At 40.1% G+C, this 14,711-nt stretch overlaps 1 long non-coding RNA gene across 1 annotated transcript; it reads right to left on the bottom strand.

The window, feature by feature from the left end:
• Window positions 1-3,436: 3,436 nt before the first annotated feature.
• On the bottom strand, window positions 3,437-10,113 carry LOC149970355 (uncharacterized). Its single transcript, XR_016493213.1, has 2 exons — window positions 9,327-10,113; window positions 3,437-4,795 (listed from the first exon to the last, which is right to left on the bottom strand). It is a non-coding gene; the product is annotated as an uncharacterized LOC149970355 (long non-coding RNA).
• Window positions 10,114-14,711: the final 4,598 nt, after the last annotated feature.

Here is a 14,711-nt window from a genome sequence, read left to right as displayed (position 1 = left end):
TATTGTGGAATTTGTTAGATATTAGGTTTTGTTGTGGAATTTGTTAGATATTGGGTTTTGTTGTGGAATTATTAGATATTAGGTTTTGTTGTGGAATTTGTTAGATATTGGGTTTTGTTGTGGAATTTGTTAGATATTGGGTTTTGTTGTGGAATTATTAGATATTAGGTTTTGTTGTGGAATTTGTTAGATATTGGGTTTTGTTGTGGAATTTGTTAGATATTGGGTTTTGTTGTGGAATTATTAGATATTAGGTTTTGTTGTGGAATTTGTTAGATATTGGGTTTTGTTGTGGAATTTGTTAGATATTGGGTTTTGTTGTGGAATTTATTAGATATTAGGTTTTGTTGTGGAATTTGTTAGATATTAGGTTTTGTTGTGGAATTTGTTAGATATTAGGTTTTGTTGTGGAATTTGTTAGATATTAGGTTTTGTTGTGGAATTATTAGATATTAGGTTTTGTTGTGGAATTTGTTAGATATTAGGTTTTGTTGTGGAATTTGTTAGATATTAGGTTTTGTTGTGGAATTATTAGATATTAGGTTTTGTTGTGGAATTTGTTAGATATTAGGTTTTGTTGTGGAATTATTAGATATTAGGTTTTGTTGTGGAATTTGTTAGATATTAGGTTTTGTTGTGGAATTTGTTAGATATTGGGTTTTGTTGTGGAATTATTAGATATTAGGTTTTGTTGTGGAATTAGTTAGATATTGGGTTTTGTTGTGGAATTGTTAGAAATGACCTGTTAGATTCTGCTGCACTGTTGGAACTAGAAACATAACATCTGCTAACCATGTGTAAGTGACCAATAAAATTTGATTTGAAAGAGCAGGTGTTCTTAATGTTTTGTATACCCAGTGTATAATATACAGTTCCAGTCAAAAGTTTGGACACCCACTCATTCAAGGTTTTTTCTTTATTGTAGAATAATAGTGAACTATAAAATAACACATATGGAATCATGTAGTAAGCAAAAAAGTGTTAAACACATCAAAATAGATTTTAGATTCTTCAAAGTAGCCACCCTTTGCCTTGACAGCTTTGCACACTCCCTGCATTCTCTCAAACAGCTTCACCGGGAATGCTTTTCCAACAGTCTTAAAGGAGTTCCCACATATGCTGAGCACTTCTTGGATGCTTTTCCTTCACTCTGCGGTCCAACTCATTCCAAACCATCTCAATTGTGTTGAGATCGGGTGATTGTGGAGGCCAGGTCATCCGGTGCAGCACTCCATCACTCTCCTTCTTGGTCAAATAGCCCTTACACAGCCTGGAGAGGCTGGAGATGTGTTGTGTCACTTTCCTTTTGAAAAACAAATGAAAGTCCCACTAACCAAACCAAATGGTATGGCATATTGCTGCAGAACGCTGTGGTAGCCATGCTGGTTAAGTGAGCCTTGAATTCTAAATAAATCACAGACAGTGTCACCAGCAAAGCACCATCACACCACCTCCTCCATGCTTCACGGAGGGAACCACACTTGCGGAGATCATCTGTTCACCTACTCTGCGTCTCACAAAAAAAATCACATTTGGTCTTATCAGACCAAAGGACAGATTTACACCAGTCTAATGTCCATTGCTCGTGTTTCTTGGCCCAAGCAAGTCTCTTCTTATTATTGGTGTCCTTTAGTAGTGGTTTCTTTGCAGCAATTTGACCTTGAAGGCCTGATTCACACAGTCTCCTCTGAACAGTTGATGTTGAGATGTGTCTGTTACTTGAACTCTGTGAAGCATTTATTTGGGCTGTAATTTCTGAGGCTGGTAACTCTAATGAACTTATCCTCTGCACTCAAAGTTCTTGAGATTTTCCGCATTGACTGACCTTCATGTTTTAAAGTAATGATGGACTGTCGTTTCTCTTTGCTTATTGAGCTGTTCTTGCCATAATATGGACTTGGTCTTTCACCAAATAGGGCTACTGTATCTTCTGTATACCACCCCCCTACCTTGTCACAACATGACTAATTGGCTCAAACGCATTAAGGAAATAAATTCCACAAATTAACTTTTAACATGGCACACCTGTTAATTGAAATGCAATAAAATATATTTTCATTTGTTTAACACTTTTTTGGTTACCACATGATTCCATATGTGTTATTTCATAGTTTTGATGTCTTCAGTATTATTATACAATGTAGAAAATAAAGAAAACCCCTTGAATGAGAAGGTGTGTTCAAACTTTTGACTGGTACTGTAAATATATGAATATAAAGAGACATGAGCCAAAACCAATTACCTGTAGAATGGAATAGGTTATAAGACATCTATGATTCATTCCATTTCATCAGTTCTACCAGCTAATATGAGACTTTTAGAGTACATAACATTTGAGAACACATCATTTAAGTGCCTATGTATTTTCAATGTGTTCACCTACAATCTCACCACAAAGCTGGCCATCTTTCCCCTGCCTTTCTGGCTAACCTCCTCCTTTCCTTCTAAGTTCAACTTTGTTTATTTGTCATACGCACATGATAATATGGAGGAGTATACCAAACAATAGGAACACCTTCCTAATATTGAGTTGCATCCTTTTTTTGCCCTCAGAACAGCTTCAATTTGTTGGGGCATGGATTCTACAAGGTGTATAAAGCATTCCACAGGGATGCTGGCCCATGAGGACTCCAATGTTTCCCACGGTTGTGTTAAGTTGGCTGGATGTCCTTTGGGTGGTGGATCATTCTTGATACACACAGGAAACTTTTGAGCGTGAAAAACCCAGTAGCTTTGCTGTTCTTGACACAAACTGGTGCTCCTGGCATCTACTACCATACCTCATTCAAAGGCACTTTCATTTTTTGTCTTTCCCATTCGCCCTCTGAATGGCACACATACACAATCCATGTCTCAATTGACCCAAGGCTTAAAAATCCTTCTTTAACCTGTCTCCTCCCCTTCATCTACACGGATTGGAGTGGATTTAACAGGTGACATCAACAAGGGATCATGGCTTTCATCTGGTCTTTCTATGTCTTGGAAAGAGCAGGTGTTCTTAATGTTTTGTATGCTCAGTGTACACAGTGCAATGAAATGCTTACTAGCAGGTTAACCTCTCAATAATGCAACAGTAGAACAATTAAGTAGCTATTGTGAATAAAAAAATTTTTTTTTAAAAACAACCACAAGATTAAGGAAAGTAATAAAGCCATTTTCTTGCAGTCCCAAGATGGAAGGGGGGGCTGAGAATTTCGACAGGCAAGAAAATAGCCTTGCCGAAGTCCTCCCCCCTCTCCCTTCTAATTTCCTTAATTTTGTGGTTAGAGTCAAATACTTTCTGTGGCACACACCAGAGTCAAATACTTTCTATAGAACAAACTTCACGTCAAACGAAATGAATAATTCATGTATGTGTATTACGCATAGAGGGAGTAAAATGTAGGCAAGCAATAAACATTTCAGAACAACTACTAGTCGAATAAGACATGACGAATTTTGGCAAAGAGATTTATAGATAGACTAATACACTTGAAACAAATAGCCAAACCGAAAACTGCAGACATTACAAGTGCCTCCTCCGCGATCAAACCGACTTAAAAAATCAAATGAAACGCTGCCTAATTTGATCAGAATTCTCAACTAGCAGGCAAGTCGCAGCAATGAAGAATTGAGTGCGTGCGCGTTTACACGAACGGGTGAATTCTGGCAGGGGAACACCGTCAGTTCTCCCACCTCAACATTACACATTTCAAACAGGGTTAAATATGTTGTAGTAAAGTTCAGCTTCAGTCCACAGGGGGGCACTGTGTCACGGTCAAAATATATGTGATTCAATCAGCAAACGTTCTCATCTCTTCAATCTCAGCTAGCTAGCCAGCCAATAGCTAATCAGCCAAGAAACGAAACTCAAATCAAATACACTCGCTAGAAATGAACACTTTTCCTAATATCATGATTTATATCAACACCCTTATCTTGCTCATTCACTAAATATACAATTAAATAACTCTGACCCAATAGCCTAAGGATGCTGAGCACTAATGCTATGCAGCAGACTAACTGAGTGACAGGCGTTTTTCTGAGTGATGACGTTTACATCTTCCCGGTGCTGTAGGGGTGGGGTCAAGGGACGTTGTAGTCCACCGCGTGGTGATATCTCGACCAATCACAGCGGACACCGTGTCACTCCAGGGGCTTCTTGCAGTGCCTGCTACTACCAAGCGCAGTATATTTAATTATTAAAGAATTGGTCAGTAAAACATTTTTTTTTAAAGAACTCTATAATGCAAATGATGTGTGTTTATTGAAACGCAGACTGACATTTTTCTTTTACCATCAAAAACAGCATTGGAAGCCAAGGCCTAATGACTCCACTGACAAGGGATACAACAATGATAACCCTGAATAAATTATTTATTTAACTAGGCAAGTCAGTTAAATTCTTATTTGACGGCCTAGGAACAGTGGGAAGGAACGACAGATTCGTAACTTGTCAGCTCAGGGGTTTAAACTTGCAACCTTCCAGCTACTAGTCCAACACTCTAACCACTAGGCTACCCCGCCACACCATGATGAGTGAGAATGTTACAGAGGGTCAAAGATCATACCCCCAAGACATGCTAATCGCTCACTATTACCATTAACCACAGAGGTTTTGTCTTGGGGTATGATCTTTGCTTCAGTTTACCAATTTGCTCATCACTGAACAGTCAATAGACATGCATTAATTTGGTGGGATTGCCTTTTAAAACCCCCCAAATATATAAAACAGGCATTGTATTAAATTATCAAATAAGGCACACAGTGTGTGTGTGTGTTGGTTGTCCTCCATGGGTTCCTCATCATCGTTAATCTGAATAGAAAAACACAAATGGGAAACAATCACAACATAATTCAATAGACAATTAATAAACCGTCCCTACAGAAAAATCAAATGATATCACAGAAATTATTTTTCAACCTTGTCCTCTGGTTTTGAACTCACAACTTATTGGTTCACAGCATTTCAATCTTGCCACTACAACACTATGTCTGTGTCCATAACAATTTTCACCTGTATTCCTACACTTTGGAATTCAAAGTGAAGCTCAGCTTTGTTAAAAAATAAATTCAAGATAAATATAATATTTTCTCAAAGTGATTGAGGCATAACATTGAAACAGAACATATGTCCCTCCATCATTAGACAACTATACAGAATATTATGTCCCTCCATCATTAGACAACTATACAGAATATTATGTCCCTCCATCATTAGACAACTATACAGAATATTATGTCCCTCCATCATTAGACAACTATACAGAATATTATGTCCCTCCATCATTAGACAACTATACAGAATATTATGTCCCTCCATCATTAGACAACTATACAGAATATTATGTCCCTCCATCACTAGACAACTATACAGAATATTATGTCCCACCATCATTAGACAACTATACAGAATATTATGTCCCTCCATCATTAGACAACTATACAGAATATTATGTCCCTCCATCATTAGACAACTATACAGAATATTATGTCCCTCCATCATTAGACAACTATACAGAATATTATGTCCCTCCATCATTAGACAACTATACAGAATATTATGTCCCACCATCATTAGACAACTAAACATAAAACGCAGTGGTTCGATTCCAGGCTGTATCACAACCGGCCATGATTGGAAGTCCCATAGGGCGGTGCACAATTGGACCCAAAGTCCTCTGGGTGTGGCCGGTGCAGGCCGTCATTGTTATTAATAATTTGTTCTTAGCTGACTTACATAGTTACATTTAAAAAATATATCAATGCCTCTCTTTTGCAAAGTGCAGAGATGTATTATATGTAATGAATGTGTATAAGAATGCTATAGATTTTGTGGCACAGAAGAAAGTACAGTGCACTTGAGATTGTGAGTTCAAATCCCACGTGAGTTCATACTTTAGCTGAACAGTGAACCTCTAACTTTAAAAAAAACATTTCATTACTTTGCTTATAATGGTTTGGGATGGATTGAGACCATTAAGGACCATCCCATGACGTCCTGACGACTGGTAGAACCAATGTTGTGAGAAATTCTTAAACATGCAATCAAACGATTTCACATGTGAAATGTCACGTGATGTGTTCTGAAAACAAATCATGTGATTTTCCACATGTAAAGTCATGTGGTTTTTCCGTAAGGGGGATGCCAGCGATCGGAATTTCCTGCTACACCACCTGGTCTGTGGCCATGACAGAGATCGGACACAAGTTTATTGTCAAGAATACATTTCTAAAAGTTGCCCAGAATCAGGTCAGTAATTATGTGACTATCTGAAAACACCAACAAAGAAGTAGCAGTGCTCAGTACACTTGACATTAAGTGTGCACAAATGCTCTCTGGATTTGAACTTGCAACCTTTTGGTCGGGAGTGGATTAACGTCTCAGACGTGCCACCAGATATTTATTTGATACTAAGAACATACCACTCTAAAAAAAGAGGAGTACGGTTACAGTAGAGTGTTGTTCCCTGGTTTACAAAAATCTCATTAACATAAGGTACCTTCAGAGGTACAGAAAGGAATTCACATGGTGCTGGTCGGTACCGTTTTAGGGTGCATGTGCGGATAATTTAGTGTAATAACATGACAACCGCAAGGCACTAAGGAGGGCGTACGGCCCAGTACATCACCGGGGCCAAGCTTCCTGCCATCCAGGACCTCTGTACCAGGCGGTGTCAGAGGAAGGCCCTAAAAATTGTCAAAGACTCTAGCCACCCTAGTCATAGACTGTTCTCTCTGCTACCGCACAGCAAGCGGTGCCGGAGCACCAAGTCTAGGTCCAAGAAGCTTCTCAACAGCCTCTACTGATTTGTTTTGGCGTCGGCCCTGGTAAGAACTTGTGACAATCAAGAGCTGCACTGTTACGGGGTTTTAATGTGCCTTTTACAGTAGCTTAATGGCAGCGGGTTACCAGAAAGTTCATGTTTGATTTTCAATAACTTAATTTCAACTAGCTGCAAGTCAGTTATTGTAAATTTGGCTGTAATTGATCGTATGTAATATGTCAACTCACTGACTAGACTCACTGACTGGTTTGTCAGGGAAGTGACTATTACAACGACAGTGAACAGCTATAAATGAAATAGTGAACAGCTCTTTGGTATAACATGACCTTATGAAGGGAAAATAAGCCAGAAATCAGTATGGGATTGTATATATAAGATTATGTTTACATGGAGTACCAAAGATTTATCTGGTTTCTTTAACAAGGCTGGAGAACTGACACTCTACAACCTTATTGTTTATGAACAGAATCCAATTGAGCACATTCACTGGGATGGCATCCCCTTTCTTGGGAGACCAAAAAGAGCTACAAGTAGCTGAATGCCACACCTTCAATATTCTGATAGGCTGCCACTGCTACGGTATGCTGCGAATTAGCAAGTAACGTTGCATGCTGTAAACAGAAGACTCAGGGAAGGCACAGTAGGTTACCTGCATGTATTGCTAGAGTCAGCAAGACACCTGTAGGTTAATGGCAAACGTTTTGCCACTAAGTTTTTGTGAATTGTACAATAACTTACTGACAAATGATTTCCAGTTAAGAACTTACAAATTCACAGCAACAAGTTGCCATTCAATTACTGGAAAATGTACAATGACCTCTTTGCATTGCCACTCATCAGTAACACATACATTTGCAGAACAGACAGTGTCAAAGGAGATGCTCAATTTGCATTCGCATAACCATCAAACACTTAAACTGCTACAACACTTCCACTGACTGTTGGCACAAATACACATACTGTATCTTGTTAGGAATGTTTGCTACATTGTCAAAGGAAAGGATCTGTATTGGAAGTTAACTGGGCTGATGTATACAGGTTCTGATAAAACTGGGCAACATGCTGAGAGATTTATTTTGGATTTTTATTGGGAGTATTATTGATCATTTATTTACATATGTAAGTAATTTTGCCCTTTTTTCCCTAAATTAAAGAAATACTTTGTATTTTTCTCTCCCTCTTCTATCCATTTTAGTCTTGATCTTACAAACGCTCCCCGGCCTTTTCCTCGTAGATAAAGTCTAACTGCATTTGAGGTGATGATAACTCCAGTAACTCTTGATTAGTTATTAGTTTTTTTTGTATAATCCATTATTCCCTTTATGATGTCATATTCTCTCGCTCGGAAAAGCAATTTCTTTCCCCATTCAAATAGCCAAAAGCTTTATATCAAATTTCATTAGCTCCCAGTAACTTCCAAACATATTCATAACACAGACACGATTCCAATATTTAAATCAACAATTCCTGCTACTTCGATCTTAAATACTTAATTTTATAGTAAAGTCTTATTCAATTTCCAGTAACCTTTAACTTTTTTTTTGTTGTCAAACCATGCATATTTATCTTTATTGAAATCCCTTTGTGGTCTGTTAAAATCTTTGGTTCAATTGAGACTGTATCAACCTTGTCAGCCATATCTTCAGATATCAGCCAAAAATCAGTATGGGATTGTATAGATAAGATTATGTTTACATGGAGTACCAAAGATTTATCTGGTTTCTTATGTCTACAAATATCTGGAACACCTAACCTTAGACATATATTCCTTATCTCACAAACAGAATTGCTTTCCTTAGGAAGCCATCTATCTAGATTATCATGTACTACTGTATTAAAATCTTCACCTTATATTACTTTGGCCAATGAAAATTTAGACATAATTGGACTTATTTTCCTCTCAATGTCTCTAAATAACATACAGTTACTTGACATCTACCTATGGCATAATCCATCTCCCTGTATTATCTGCTTCATGACTCAGTCAGTATATTACTCTTAAAGTTGCCTTTTAAAATAGCGACACCTGCTGACAGATTGGTACCAAATGAAAGCCATATATCATTGCCACTTCCAAAACGCAGTATCTGTGGAACAGGCATGAGTTTCTCGAATGAAGTAAAAGTCGCCACTCTTACCCTTATAATACAAAAATAAAGATTTCCTTTAAAAAAATATTACGGATTCTCCTGACATTAATAGAAAAAAAACAGAAATTGACATGTACTATCACAGTGACTATATGAAGAATATTAAACTTGTATGCATTCACATGAACCGGGGTCTCACAAAATGAAACGTTCTTACTAGTTGCAAATAAAGAGTCCTTTGCCCACGCAGGTGGTAGACCTAAAGTATATATATTTTTATACAATTGAAAATAACATTGCGCCATAGATTGGTAAAACGAATAGCCATCAAGCTAACATTAAGTGTCAGTGCGAATTTCCCTGCAATAAAAACATATATAAAAAGCTTGACTCACACAAATAATGCTCTTTCCTCAAGAAATACAACCTTTTACCAGTTGCAAATAAAAATCCGTCCTGTACCACTCACTTGGTAAATCCAGTAGTCATCAAGCTAGGCGCCAGCGCGAATTTCCCTTCCATAACTCCTTACATTAACAAAAGCCTTGGCTCCCACAAAGTATGCACTCCCCCTCTTTTTGCTTTGATGTTCTCGTCAGATCTTTCTGCGATTCCATTCCATTCCACATTTCAGTAAGTTTCTTCTGCTTTGCAACCTTAGTTTTCAATGTTGCGTTCTGCTGCTTCAGAGTGTTTACTTCATCAGCATTGAAATCAATGTAGGTTATCGATGCTGATAGTGTTCTTTTACACCAAATCCATGATGTCATCTGCGCTCTTTGATTTTAACCGTGAGGATGCGGACGATGTTGTCCTGTAGCTGGCTCAGTGATGGTTCACTTCTCAGCTTCTTTGGAAGTTGATCCTTGGTTGGGGTATTCTGGTATGAATCACATTCACCCCTCGTTTTTACACTGCAAGCATATGAGTGAGTTTCAACAATGCCTCTTTTCTCCTTGGAAGTTTCCACATCCATTACCTCAGCAACAGCTTGGTTATGTCCTGATTCCATGCTACTAGCTATGAAGATGTTAGCTAGCTAATGTTAGCTAAACATGCTGAAACTTTTCGAAAGCTAGCTTGTTCGTTGGATATCGCCCCCCCCCCCCCAAAAAAAATCAAAATTGCTCATTGTATGGCTAGATATTTTTTTGCAACTGCAGCCTAAAATGATACACTTTGTAAGTAAACCCTAAAATTGTTCCCCAGCTGCTATGTTACGCCCTCTCATGCCGCCATCGTGAGCGCCCCCTTTTAATCCACTATTTTTATATATATGTATTTTTTATTAACAACAAATCAATACATGAAGTACATTTGGGAACACAAAATGTAGCTTCCTCCAGTAACCACGAGCACAACCGTTCCTTGATTTTAACTGGCGGCTTTATTCTGTAGTTTTAGTCAGAATGATCACCTTCCATGAGAACTATAAAGTAAATGAAAATACAGTTAAGCACACTCTTAAAACCTTTTTGTTTTACGAGTGACTTATTAGCTTGATATAACTCTGAAGTGCTTACATACATAAACAGTTTAGCCGGAGCTATAACAGTTTTAGATTAAACACATGAATAAAGGAAAAATACCTCATTGGCTGCTTATTACAGAAGGGAGGAAATCAAAACTTTACACGTATTATTCCTGGCATGAATTCACGCTTCATCCTTAATTATTATAACGTTACCATCCTAACATATACAGAAGATATATAAATAATATACAAAGGACAATATCACATTACGCAAGGAGCTTAAGGGACATACACGTAGAATTCTAACAGCTTTTTGGTTTATAGAGTATTTAATTATCGTAAAAACAGTTCAGTTTCTTTTTGTAAGGTAAGAAAATGTGGTGTTATGTTTGTAAATTTACATTTCTGACTATAAAATTTGGCCAAAAGAATAATGAAATGAATTACATAAAACTGTTTCAGCTTATTTCTATCGCAGGTAAAGAATCCAAGCAGTACATCTCTCCACAATAGGGTAAAATCTTCATACATGTGTTCAGTTATAAATCTACTGATGTCTTGCATGAATACAATGCCAAAAAAGAAAAGGTACAATTTGAGTTGATGTTTATTAATAATTTTAAAGAAAACATCCTTAAGTATGTGTGTGACAACATCCAATTTATTCTCCAACAGATATTATTGTAATGACCTGACTAGATCATAAACTAACAATTGTCCAGACAGAGGATTGAGTTTACGAATTGACGGTTTATTTTTATTTTTAAATGTAGCCCTTTTTTCTCCCCAATTTTGTGGTATCCAATTGGTAGTAGTTACAGTCTTGTCTCATCGCTGCAACTCCCGTACGGAGAAGGTCGAGAGCCATGCGTCCTCCGAAACACAACCCAACCAAGCCGCGCTGCTTCTTGACACAATGCACATCCAACCCGGAAGCCAGCAGCACCAATGTGTCGGTGGCAACACCGTACACCTGGCGACCTGGTCAGCGTGCACTGCGCCCGCCCCGCCACAGGAGTCGCTAGTGCGCGAGGAGACCCTCCCTAACCCCAGACGACGCTGGGCCAATTGTGAGCAGCCCCATGGGCCTCCCGGTCACGGCCAGCTACGACAGAGCCTGGGCTCGAACCCAGAATCTCTGGTGGCACAGCTAGTACTGCGATGCAGTGCCTTAGACCACTGCACCACCCGGGAGGCGATTGACGGTTTATTAACCCAACTTTACACAGGCTACTGTTTGGCCGTAGCCCACGCCAAATAAATGAACGATACCCCACTTACCAACCGTGACCTTCTCTTGTGAAGCCCAGACGTAAGAGAAAGAACAATGGCTAAACTTTGACCACAACACTTTGGTCGCGAGTGAGAGCTCTTTCACCTCTTCCCATGGTGGCCTCACATGCTCCTCTACCCACTGTAGCACTGGCTGTAGGTCTGTGTCCCGTCCCTGCTGCTGTAGGTCTGTGTCCCGTCCCTGCTGCTGTCCCCATTCAGCCACGTCAACAGTCTGCAGCTCACAGCAGACAGGCCCGCTCGCCCGACATACTGTGGCACAGACCCCCTCGTCTGCACACAGCTCTCTCTCCCGTCCCTCTCGCCGCTCACAGCAGACACGCCCGCTCGCCCAACACACTGTAGCACTGGCTGTAGGTCTGTGTCCCGTCCCTGCTGCTGTAGGTCTGTGTCCCGTCCCTGCTGCTGTCCCCATTCAGCCACGTCGACAGTCTGCAGCTCACAGCAGACAGGCCCGCTCGCCCGACATACTGTGGCACAGACCCCCTCCTCTGCACACAGCTCTCTCTCCCGTCCCTCTCTCCATTCACAGTGGTGGCAGCCGTCTGCAGTACAGGGCTGACGGGACATTGCGTCGGCGTTGGAGTGGCGTGCCCCTGCCCTGTGCACCACTGTGAAGTCATACGGCTGAAGCTCCTCCATCCCGCGTGCCACCTGCCCCTCTGGCTCTCTGAAAGACATGAGCCACTGGAGAGCAGAGTGGTCAGTCCTTACAGTAAAGGGCAGGCCACCCAGGTAGTACTTGAAGTGTTTGACGGAATCCACAACAGCCAAGAGCTCCCGCCGGGTGACACAGCTCATGTTTGTCAAATGTTTTGCTGAAGTACGCCACCACTCTCTCCTCTGGCCCCACCTGGGCCAGCACCCCACCCATGCCCACATTGCTCGGGTCTGTGTCCAGGATAAAGGGCAAGGTGAGGTCAGGGGGGGCGAGCACGGCTGCCTTGATCAGTGCACGTTTGAGGGTGTTGAAGGCCTCGTCACACTCCACTGTCCAAGTGAAGGCCTTGTCCTTCGGCAGCAGGCGGTTCAGTGGAGCAGAGACGCTTGAGAAGCCCCGTACAAACCTCCTGTAGTACGAGGCCAGGCCCAGGAAGCACATGCATCTTCTTGGCCATAATCGTCCCCTACCTCCACCTTCACTTTCGGATTTCGGAAGCATTTTCAACCCCCGTTCTCACCTACGGTAGCTAGCCATAGAAGTCAACTAGCTTGCTGGCTAACTTTTCTCAACGTTTTTACTTCTGACACCAATGTAATGACCTGACTAGATCATAAAGGAACAACTGTCCAGACAGAGGATTGAGTTTACGAATTGACAGTTACAATTAACCCAACTTTACACAGGCTACTGTTTGGCCATAGCCCACGCCAAATAAATGAAAGATACCCCACAAACCAACCGTAACCTTCTCTTGTGAAGCCCAGACGTAAGAGAAAGAACAATGACTAAACCTGGTCTTAACTTCCAATGCTCCATCCCCCTGCCCAACCCCCCTCCACACCACTCCGCCAACCACCAGGATGCCTGGCATCAGAACATTCCAGGCATTCCAATGATTGGCAGATAGCAGGTTATTTGGCATGTCGGACCCCGCGAACACTGGGTACTGGTTAGTACATTACAACCAACTAATAGCCTGACACAAAACACACAGCTGTCTGTGTGGGTCGCTACAATATCAATAAATCCTTTCCAATAAGGCAGGATATAAGGTATACAACATCCTGCTGAAACAAGGTTCGTATCGTTCTGTTGTTGAATGGATCAAAAGAGAAACAAATGGAAGGTAGGCTCCGAGGGTCAGGTCTTGACACGTTTCTGAATAATAAAGCAACACCTGAGGGAATGGCATCTAAAACAATTGCAAAATCTTTAGGTGTTACAGGGACCTGGCAAAGTGATAAGAATTCTTTATAACTGAGTAAAAGACCCCCTGCATTTACCAGTTGGCTCACCAATAGGATATTATTTCGGAACCAATATTCTAAAAACAAATAAGTACTTTTATACAATATGTCCTGATTATTCTATATATAATATCTGTGTTGAGAAAAATTATGCTTATAAATTAAGGACCATGATCGGAAACCCTGCCGATGAAAAGCAGAAAGTTTCACTGGAACTTTGTCAATATTATAATTGCAAACCAACATGAAGTTAAGGCCACCAAAAGTAGAGAAGACATGATAAGGAATACAATTCCACATAGAAGTGGGTCTTCTTAGGAATTGTTTTATCCAATTGATCTTAAAAGTATTATTTAAGGTAGTAAAGTCCAGACAATTCAGCCCACCACACTCATAAGTGTTCATTACAACAGTTTTCCTGGTGTAATGGGCGTTGTAATCCAGTACTGTAGAGCAGAGAGCGGCGAATGTCGTCGCTAACTAATACAAGAAAAAATACCGGACATATAAAAACTTCTTGAAGCTTTCCAGCAGACTAGACGATTTGTGGTGTATTGCTGCCTTTCACAGGTCGGAGTGCGAATTACACATTTGGGACACTGACACGGGAGAGGTCAGCTGAAGTTAAACAGACCTAACCGATGTCAACTAGATTACTAATGCTTTCATTCTATCGATGTAAGACATTATTCTGTCTACTTTATTTAGTCTTCTAGGGCAGAAAGTTACGACAGAAGAGAAGCTACATGTATCTATCTGTAGTTGACAAACAAATGGCCTACCAAATTTCGGAAATTATAAGCAGAAATGTGATGTCAGTCTCCTGGCTATCGATTATGAACAACAAATTGTGCCGTCTGATTTGCTTAAAAAGTAATTTGAAATTATTTATACTTTTACTTTTGATATTTAAGTATATTTAAAACAAAAACGTATAGATGCAGCGTCTGAAGAATTTACTTGGAATGAAAATTGCCGCAATCTTAACATTTTTTTTAAATTGGAGTTTAGACTGTTTGAATTGGAATTGTATAGAAAATCATCCCTGGAATGGAATTGAACAAGAACCATCCTTGGAATGGAATTGATGGAATTGACCCCAATCCTGATGTACACACACACTCCCTCGCTCTACCCTTGAGGAATGACACTACCCCTCATCTCACATCTCCTGCC

The sequence above is a fragment of the Oncorhynchus mykiss genome, chromosome 29 (assembly GCF_057628025.1).
Source record: "Oncorhynchus mykiss isolate SJ-2025 chromosome 29, ASM5762802v1, whole genome shotgun sequence".
Classification (NCBI taxonomy): domain Eukaryota; kingdom Metazoa; phylum Chordata; class Actinopteri; order Salmoniformes; family Salmonidae; genus Oncorhynchus; species Oncorhynchus mykiss.
Note: the sequence above shows the minus strand (reverse complement) of the source record. Positions and strands in the feature narration are given on the sequence as shown.